This window comes from Mobula hypostoma, chromosome 6, assembly GCF_963921235.1.
Source record: "Mobula hypostoma chromosome 6, sMobHyp1.1, whole genome shotgun sequence".
NCBI classification, from domain to species: domain Eukaryota; kingdom Metazoa; phylum Chordata; class Chondrichthyes; order Myliobatiformes; family Myliobatidae; genus Mobula; species Mobula hypostoma.
This window is the reverse complement of record NC_086102.1, coordinates 74,690,535-74,700,310: the sequence shown is the minus strand read 5'-3', so window position 1 is coordinate 74,700,310 and position 9,776 is coordinate 74,690,535. Positions and strand designations below refer to the sequence as shown.

Sequence of the window (9,776 nt, the reverse complement as noted above, 5' to 3'; positions counted from 1 at the left end):
CACTGATCTCCCTCCTGGCACTTATCCGTGTAAGCGGAACAAGTGCTACACATGCCCTTACACTTCCTCCCTTACCACCATTCAGGGCCCCAAACAGTCCTTCCAGGTGAGGCAACACTTCACCTGTGAGTCGGCTGGGGTGATATACTGCATCCGGTGCTCCCGATGTGGCCTTTTATATATTGGCGAGACCCAACGCAGACTGGGAGACCGCTTTGCTGAACATCTACGCTCTGTCCACCAGAGAAAGCAGGATCTCCCAGTGGCCACACATTATAATTCCACATCCCATTCCCATTCTGACATGTCTATCCACGGCCTCCTCTACTGTAAAGATGAAGCCACACTCAGGTTGGAGGAACAACACCTTATATTCTGTCTGGGTAGCCTCCAACCTGATGGCATGAACATCGACTTCTCTAACTTCCGCTAATGCCCCACCTCCGCCTCGTACCCCATCTGTTACTTATTTTTATACACACATTCTTTCTCTCACTCTCCTTTTTCTCCCTCTGTCCCTCTGAATATACCCCTTGCCCATCCTCTGGGTCCCCCGTCCCCCTTGTCTCTCTTCCCGGACCTCCTGTCCCATTATCATCTCTTATCCCTTTTGCCAATCACCTGTCCAGCTCTTGGCTCCATCCCTCCCCCTCCTGTCTTCTCCTATCATTTTGGATCTCCCCCTCCCCCTCCAACTTTCAAATCCCTTACTCACTCTTCCTTCAGTTAGTCCTGACGAAGGGTCTCGGCCTGAAATGTCGACTGCACCTCTTCCTAGAGGTGCTGCCTGGCCTGCTGCGTTCACCAGCAACTTTGATGTGTGTTGCTCGTATATTAATGAGTCTGATTTTACTTGATTAGAGAGATGAACCACTTGTTCACCATGGGTATGGTGGTGAACAACTCAGGAAGGGTACTTGTAATCATTTCACATTTTTTCAACACGCTTGGAGGTTGCAAACCCATAAAATTGGAATCCTTTTAGAATTTAGCGATGCATCGTGGAATAGGCCCTTCCAGGTCTTCGAACCATGCCGCACAGCAACCCCCGATTTAACCCTACCCTAATCATGGACCAATTTGCAATAACCAATTAACCTACTAACCTCTAAGTCTTGGAACTGTGGGAGGAATCCGGAGTACCTGGAGAAAACTCATGCATTCCGTGGGGAGGACATACAACTCCTTACAGAGGACATTGGGATGAAACACTGAACTTTACACCCTGAGCTGTGATAGCGCTGTGCTAACCGCTCCACTACCATGGGATTATTGTAAACATTCTAGTCACAGAGTCGTAGAACACTACGACACAGGAACAGGTCCTTCGGCCCATCCAATCCACGCTGAAGCATTGATCTGCCTAGTTCCATTGACCTGCACCTGGACAATAACCCTCTATACCCTTTCCATCCATGTACCTAAGATCTGCATTTCCAGACACATGTGTTCTACGCACCCCACAGTGCCACACCGCTCACTGTGTAAGACCTACCACGGCTGGTCCTCCCAACGTGCAACACCTCACACTTGTCTGCATTAATTTCCATCTGTCATTATTGCCCTCCTCCTTAAACCCCTCCTACTCGATCACGTCTAAAACAAAGGAACTCCAGAACATTGAGCTGCCAGTCCTGCTCCTCCTGCGGCCAAGTCTCGCTAACTCCCAGTTACAATATCATAATTTCACATGCTAATCCATGCCCTAAGCTCATCCACCTTTCCTACAATACTTCTTGCATTGAAATACGGTATATGAAGCTCAGGACATTAGTCCCACCAAGCTTGACCTTTTGATTCCTGAAATCGCATGTAGGTTTAGCAACATCTTTCTCTGCAACAACTCCACTTCTGTTCTGGCATCCTGGTTCCCATCCCCTGCAACTCTAGTTTCAATGCCCAGCCCCCTATGCAACTCAAGCAAACATTCCTGCTTAGTTATTAGGCTCCTCCACTTCATGTCTGAACTCTCCCTTCTGTACAGGTCTCAACCTCCCTGGAAAACAGCCCATTGATCGAAAAATCTGAAGCCCTCCCTCCTGCACCAACTCCTTAGCCAAGTGTTAAACTGTATGATCTTCCTACTTCTGGCCTCTCTAACATATAGCACGGATAGCAACCCTGAGATCACAGCCCTGGAGGTCCTGTCCTTTAACTGAACACCTAACTTCCTGAACACGAGAAAATCTGCAGGTGCTGGAAATTCAAGCAACACACACACAAAATGCTGGTGGAATGCAGCAGGCCAGGCAGCATCTATGGGAAGACGACCCGAAACATCGACTGTATCTAACATCCTGAACTCACTTTGCAGGACCTCATCACCACACCTGCCCCTGTCATTGGTACTGACATGGACCATGACCTCTGACTGCTCACCCACCCACTTAAGAATGCTGTCGACTTGATCCGAGATGTCCCTGACCCTGGCGCCTGTGAGCCAACAAGCCATCTGGGAATATTGTTCTTGTCCACAGAACCTTTTTTCTGTTACCCTATCAAATATATCCCCTATAGGCAATAGCTTGCCAATTCTCCCCCTTTCCTTCTGAGCCACAGAGCCAGACTCAGTGCCGGAGAACTGACCACTATGACCACTAGGTCAAACCAAACCCCCTCATCCCCCACAGTATCCAAAGCAGTATACCTGTTGTTGAGAAGAACAGCCACAGGGGTACTCTGCACTGGCTGTCTATCCCCTTTCCCCCTCCTGACAGTCATACCATAGAACCACAGAATCATAACAGTTACATGTATCCTGCACCTTGAGTGTAACTGCATCCTTGTATGTCCTGTCTATCAACGATCAACACTTCAGCCTCCTGAATGATCCAGAGCTCATCCAGTTCCAGCTCCAACTCTTTAACATGGTCTGTTAGAAGATGCAGCTGGATGCTGTTCTTACAGTTATAGCTGCCAGGGACACTGGAGGTCTCCCTGCCTTCCCACATCCCGCAAGAGGAGCATTGCACTATCCTCTCTAGCATCCTCACTGCTTAAATGTGAAATAAGAAAGAAATGAAGAAATAATAAAATATAATCTACTTATGGCCTAGGCCTCTCCTTAACTCCCGACTCCAACACTGGCTTACTCACACAATAGCCACTTTGCTTAAAAACTACCTCTCTTTATTGATGTTTGCCAAGTGCTTAATTATGCTTAATCCAATGTCTCCTCAGGAATTACAACAACGCAAAATGTGCTGTCCCTGTTTGCTTCTTTTAAGCACCCTCTCCCTGTATGCAATCTGGTTCTCCTTGGGACTGTGGCATGCAAAATATACCAACTGCCCCCACTCACTCCTTTTAAACTCTTTCTCCCTCTATACAGTCCGGGGGTGGAGGGGTGGTGGGGTCTCTTCAGGGTTGTGGCATGCAAAATGGCAAATTCACTGCCTTAATGTTTCAGGTATAATGTATAATATTGCCTATTGTTTCAGGTAGGAATATTACCTAAACATCACTGCATACTCAAGCTTACAAACGCATTATATCTCTTTACATTTGTGCCTTTGTGACTCCACTCCACAACAGGTCACCCCATCGTCAACAGGAATTCCTTTCCTCAGATATGTATTAAGCAGTAATGCCAAGCTTTTTTTGCTGAGTTATACAGGTGAGGTATGCAACATGCATGGGACAGAACTCATTAAACCAGTGCAGCTGCTATCGGATTCTAGGCATTGAGACCCATCATCAGGAGCACACAAAATCCTACTGAGAACAGTATCCCCTCTCCCACTGCCCACTTGCCCCGAGTCGCAGGCCCCACATTGGCTTCATCAACCAGCTCAGAAACCTTAGAAGTTTAGTGGAAACAAGGTCACCCTCAACTCTGGCCATCTGTTGAGCAAGAAGAGAATTTCCTCTCATTCTGCCCTGTTACTTCATCATCAATTCTGACCCTTTTCTTCAAAAAACACCTATTGTCCATTTTATATCTCCACTTGGCAACAATCCATACATCCAGCAATTGTCAACTACATGCTTATTCCTGCTTAACTACGACACCACACATCAAACTCAGGAAGTAGATGCTTGCCTTTTTGTCCATAGAAAAAGAGGCCAGCTTAAAAAAAACTTAACTCTTTATAACTTCTATTCCGGTACAGAAACCTTATGGTTTAAAATACCATAAGCCATTTATGTCAAGACACCAAGTTTTCACAAAAATTTGTAGCTCTTAAAATAAAGCAAAGAATGGCACTTAAATCAAACATAACCAACACCATTATATGATTGTATACCTTTTCTTCAATGACTACATAGAAATAAATTTTAAAAATTATTGCAGTCCAATTTATTCTGCCAAATACTATCATACAACCAAATAAGGAAGTAGATTTTTGTGGTTGGTGTAGGACATTCTAAAACATGTATTCAGTGCACAGAAGCAATTCTTCTCAACCAGCATACTGGTTTCTGCAAGTGACTCAGTTGATTGCTAAACCAGTAGAAGTTCCTTTGACATAGCAGCTAAATTTTCTTTTTTTCTTTTAGTTGCTAAGGAAATGGAGTTGTTGAGGAAGTGGTATTTTATCAAAAGGACATCAATGAACCAAAATAACTGAAATTTGCAAGCACCTTGTGATTAGCATCCTCTTCTGCAATCCTTTACATGCTGTCGTTTTACAGAAGCTGATAATTTAACAGAAACTTCAGAATTGAGAAGCTCATACTGTGCCTTCCTCAGCCTACCAGCAAAGCTGCAAACTCTTGAGTATTTATTTCTCATCCCTCTGATAGTGGCAACTGTGCTACAAAATGTCTAGCTTTGCTATTAAACTGATTTAGTTACACACACTCCCTGAACTGCTCAATGTATCCTGGGAGTAGATACAAGATTCAATTCATATTCTTTTCTGGGCAAGCCGATATCTCAGTCTAGTGAAGATGATGAGGATCATTGTTATGGTCAACTGCAGTACCTGTGGACTGAGCTGTTAAACAAATGTATCTAGTATTGTCTCGTTAAAAGTTCAGGGCTCCTCTTCACCAAACTGCTTATTTAAAGGTTACAAATTGGGAAGGTAACAGCAGGATAGCTTGATGAAAGAGGAATGAAAATGCTCTGTCACAATCTCTTTAATGTTGCCAAATAACACGAGACACAAGAAACCACAAATGCTGGAATCTGGAACAACACACAATCCCCTGTAAGAACTCAGAAAGTCAAGTAGCACCAATGGCAGGAAAGAAACCAAAAACAAAATGCTGATTAAGTAAACCCAGAAGATGAGCTTTCTGCTGGCCACTGGTCTTTGGGGAAGCCTACAATCTTGTGGACTTCAGGGCTTTATTCTACTACCACATTTTGACTATGGGATTGATAAGACGACAAAATCATCAGTTCACAATTAGCTTCACACTGTAAGAAAGCGTGTGCAACCAAAACTGTTAATAAAATGCAGACTTAATCCAGATTCAAAGGTAGAGCATCCATTGCGTTGAGTGTAGACTACGTAACATTGATTTCTCAGAGGAGCTATGAACTTACTGGGGCTCATCCTTGTTTCCAAGCCATCAGTATGCGTACTTAATCTATCATAGCAAAACGAGAGATGGAAGACTGGCACAACATTAAAAACATTGTGCAATTGCAGGGGATGCACACATGGTGCTGCATCAAGTCCTGCTGGGAATCATACACTCATCTGCTTTTAAGGAAATGGAAGCCCTTGCAACTCGAGAAGGTAGTGAAGTCATCTGCAAGAACTAGCACATGGCTTCCTCCTGAAAAACTTTAGGAAATCAGCAATGAATAATTCAAAGCCTTATCCTGGTTTTGTTGCCTCTATGTAGGAATGGAAGGTTATAGGCAATAGATGCAGGAGTAGGCCATTTAGCCCATCGAGCCATTCACTGTGATCATGGCTGATCATCCACAATCAGTATCCGGTTCCTGCCTTATCCCCATAACCTTTGATTCCACTATCTTTAAGAGCTCTATCCATCTCTTTCTTGAAAGCATCCAGACTTGACCTCCACAGCCTTCTGGGGCAGAGCATTCCATATATGCATTATTTATTATTCGGGATCAATCAGAATATGATCAAACAAGACTCACATAGCCACTAGGACCTGCTATGCCAAACAGTATCAGACATATCTGACCATTGGCCTCAGCTCTACTTTCACACTTGACCCTCCCATAACCAAATATCCCCACATAATCCAGAAATTAATCACCTCCTTTAATATTTTTCATGACAGCACCTGCAGGGCTTTAGAGTAAATTCCAAAAGGTATCAATTACCTGCTCACTGTAGTAATTTCAGAGCACCTTGTAACACACATCTGCCATTTTAGACTTTTTAAATGGACACACAAGGAGCATAGGAACTTTGCTGCTGCAGATGGAGCTGATTACTGCAACAGGTAACACAAGTCTTCACATTGGGAAATGCATTCTTCTCAGTCTAGTATGCAAAGCTCATGTAGACAATGCACTCTTTTCAAGAGGGACTTCTGTCATGATATCCATCACCAAGATTTCCTCAGGCAGAATTGAGAAGCAGAAACACTTTTAAATCCTCACAGGAAGTGTGATATCCAGACTCCGGAGAGTTAAGTGGTTGCCACCAGACTGAATTCAATTTCGGTTAAGGAAGCCATCCCCACCATCCATTTTGAGTACTCCTTTTCGCCATTGAGCACCTACCCACTAATGCACGCCCTTGTTGGAATTAAGGCAAGACACCACTGTGATTGGAAGAGGTGTACTTACTTAGCCTAATCCTAAAGCATACAATTTATAAACTAGATACCACCATCAAAAACCCCCCATGGAGCTTTCAGATAGCCGAATTACAGGCAGTAAATAAATGAAAATATTCTGTCATTAAGTCACAGTTTAGAACTGTATCATGCATGCATTAAATTCAGTTGCCACATTATTTAATTTCTCCATCAGTAACATCTGCATAAAATGCTCTAGTTAGAAATACTAGACTTACAAAATAATAAACTGAATAAACCAATGAGTGCCAATTAAAAATTCTAAATCAACCCATTTACTACCACCTTCCATTTGGCACTAGGAAGAATAAAGTTCTATTTTACAGCATTGACCAAAGCAACAGATGACAGCAGTTTGACCTGTTTTATGACTCACTGCTCCCACAGAGGCAATCATGGAAGGGGAAAGAAAGAAAGAAAATCGAAGGCTAGTTTGTAACACGTGCTTTCTGACTTCAAAGTTCTGTAATCATCTGAATTTACAACTTTAACTTTAGAGGATGTTTACTTACACAGCATCAAGTTACTTCTGGTACAGCATTATTAAACACTGGAAGTTTGATCAATCATTACTCATCTAACTGCATCAAGTAACCATAAAGATAAATTAAAAACAAAGCACAACTCAATTCAATTTTGAATGTTTATTTGCATATCAAAAACAGTTACTCTGCAACCCAAGGAACCTAACAAAAATGGCACTCTACATTCGATTTAACAGAACACAGGCCCTTGGCAGCTTTGCTCCATTCACAGACATTTGGTTAAGATTCCTGCAGTCGTTTTCCAGGCTCCTCTTGACATGCAAGCTCTTTAGTGCCATCAGAAGACAAGCCAAGTCAGATGGTCAGTAGTTCCAATTCGTGTTTTTTTTTTAAAAAAAACAAGGCCAGGAAGAAACAAAATGAGGGCGGGGAAGAAACAATGAAAGGGGAAGTGGGAAGGGGAAAGAGTCAGCCATTTCACTTAATCCCATCACACCGCATCCAAAAGGGGTTTTTTTTTCCTTTTACAAAGATATATAGCTAGAAGGCAATGCTTGTGGAATGTACAGCACGAATTAGAAAGCCGTCTCATTGTCCTGACGCTTCTTTCGCTGCTTTCTTTTCTGCTTCGATTGCTGAAAGAGAGCAGAGAAGGGTTAATTTTACATCCAACCTGGGCACCCCACCCAGTAAAATCCAGGGGAAGGAACATTCTTGGAAGGGGGTGCAACCACAATGTGATAAAGAGATTAGAGAAGTTAGATGATAGGGCCATGCCATTACATCACCGCGTCTGGCAAGGTCCATGTTATCCGCTCCTCCCCCAAAGCCCATTTAGCTAAAAATTAACGGCAAAACGCCCTCCCAAAATTCAGTTAGTGCTCATTGTTCTGAGTAAACCACTTATTAACTATAGGCTTGTGAAAGTCTAGGCATGACAAAAGAAACTTAAGTATGCATATAATGCTTTTTTAAAAAAAAAATTGCTCACTACCCCTGAAAAAAAATTCCCATTAAGGGGGTTCTGCATTAGTTCCACTCACTGGCTGCATCAGGCAAATTCAGCTTTTCCTCCGTCTTAATTTGTTGGAGTTTCTCCTTGTTGAAGCCAGTGATCTCCTGTTGCAGATCGCTACCGATTGTGTGCTTGGGTTCCTCGTCTGCCATCTCGGAGGGCTGGCGACCTGCACCAGAACATAAGCGTTAACCTGAGGGGCGTTCTGTGGCAGTTCGAGGGCGCACGGCGTCTCCTAACGGGTATGCAGCGCTGCAAGCCCACGCGTCCGGCCACTTCCTGGCTCAGATGGCAGTCACAGCGGCTATGTGGGCAAGGCGGTCACCACTCATTGTCGATAGGAATACAAGCAGTTTCCTCTACAAGTACCACCACCACTCTCCAATACAAGATTTTGTTGGCCCAACTCTTTCCCTTCTTAATATTTCATTCCCGTGTTACTTATCCCTTTAATACCCACCCGCAAGCCTTATCCCACATCTTTTTCATAAAAATAAATCTATTGAAGTTATTTTTTTTAAAAAAACCGCTTGCTAAAGAATCCAACACTATCTGCAAAAATGCAACACAATGCAAAAGAACCGACGCGTTGCGAATTGCTAAACTATCATTCGCGCCAGCTGGCTGGACAAAGAACATGCCGGTGAAAAATGAAACTGCAAATCTGAGTAATATTCTACAAGTTAAATTAGTAAACCAAACAAAAAAAAACGACAAATTGCTGATAACCTCTTACCAAACGGCAATATTCCCTTTTTGGAAAAAAAAAGCCGGTAACTCTCTCCACGGAAGACTGACGACTATCGCCTTGAGGCCACGCTGTTATATTGGGGTTTATGCAAATCAGCTTCAGCCTCAACACCGCCCTTTGTCCGACAGGGTTTCATTAGCTATTGCATAGGAGCCAGGACTCTGGGCGGGCTGGTGGGAGGAGTCTCGCCGGCTATATTTCCTCGCAGATTCGTTCACCTTCGAACACTTGCAACATTTACGAATAGCGACATCAAGCGAAATCAGTGGGATATTGTCCATACAGGGTAGCCTCCCCGCCTTACCCCACTGTACTGATCCCGCAGCGTCTAGTTTCGTTTTCATAGCGACCTAAAACAACAACGTGGGGCTTGCAGTCCCAACGTATGTCATGGCACCCTTAAGGAGACATGGTGTCATCAGACTACGTAAAACAGAGGGTCAGAAAAGTAGAGGAGCAGATGTAATAAGAAAAGTTATTCTAAAGAAATACTTATGAAATAATATTGTGCATGAATGTGTAAATAGGCTGCCTGCCTCAACAGAGCACACTTAAAGGGAGCTTCAGTAGGTCAAGAGTGTCCAGAAGGGGACTGGAATGGCTCTATATAAATACAGACCCAAGTTTGATTTCCTGTGGGGGCCCAGCAATAGACAAAGCCTAATGTGTTTGGATCTCAGGGTTCTGGGTACTTGGGAAGAAAAGTGTGCATTAATAGCCACAGAAGACAAAATGTGACTACTATCTAACGTTCCCTGAATCTGAGTGCATACTTGCCTGTTTTGTG

At 43.5% G+C, this 9,776-nt stretch overlaps 1 long non-coding RNA gene across 1 annotated transcript; it reads right to left on the bottom strand.

Moving 5' to 3' along the window:
• Positions 1-7,367: 7,367 nt before the first annotated feature.
• On the bottom strand, positions 7,368-9,130 carry LOC134347571 (uncharacterized). The gene is made up of 3 exons (XR_010018197.1): positions 8,975-9,130; positions 8,267-8,407; positions 7,368-7,858 (listed from the first exon to the last, which is right to left on the bottom strand). It is a non-coding gene; the product is annotated as an uncharacterized LOC134347571 (long non-coding RNA).
• Positions 9,131-9,776: the final 646 nt, after the last annotated feature.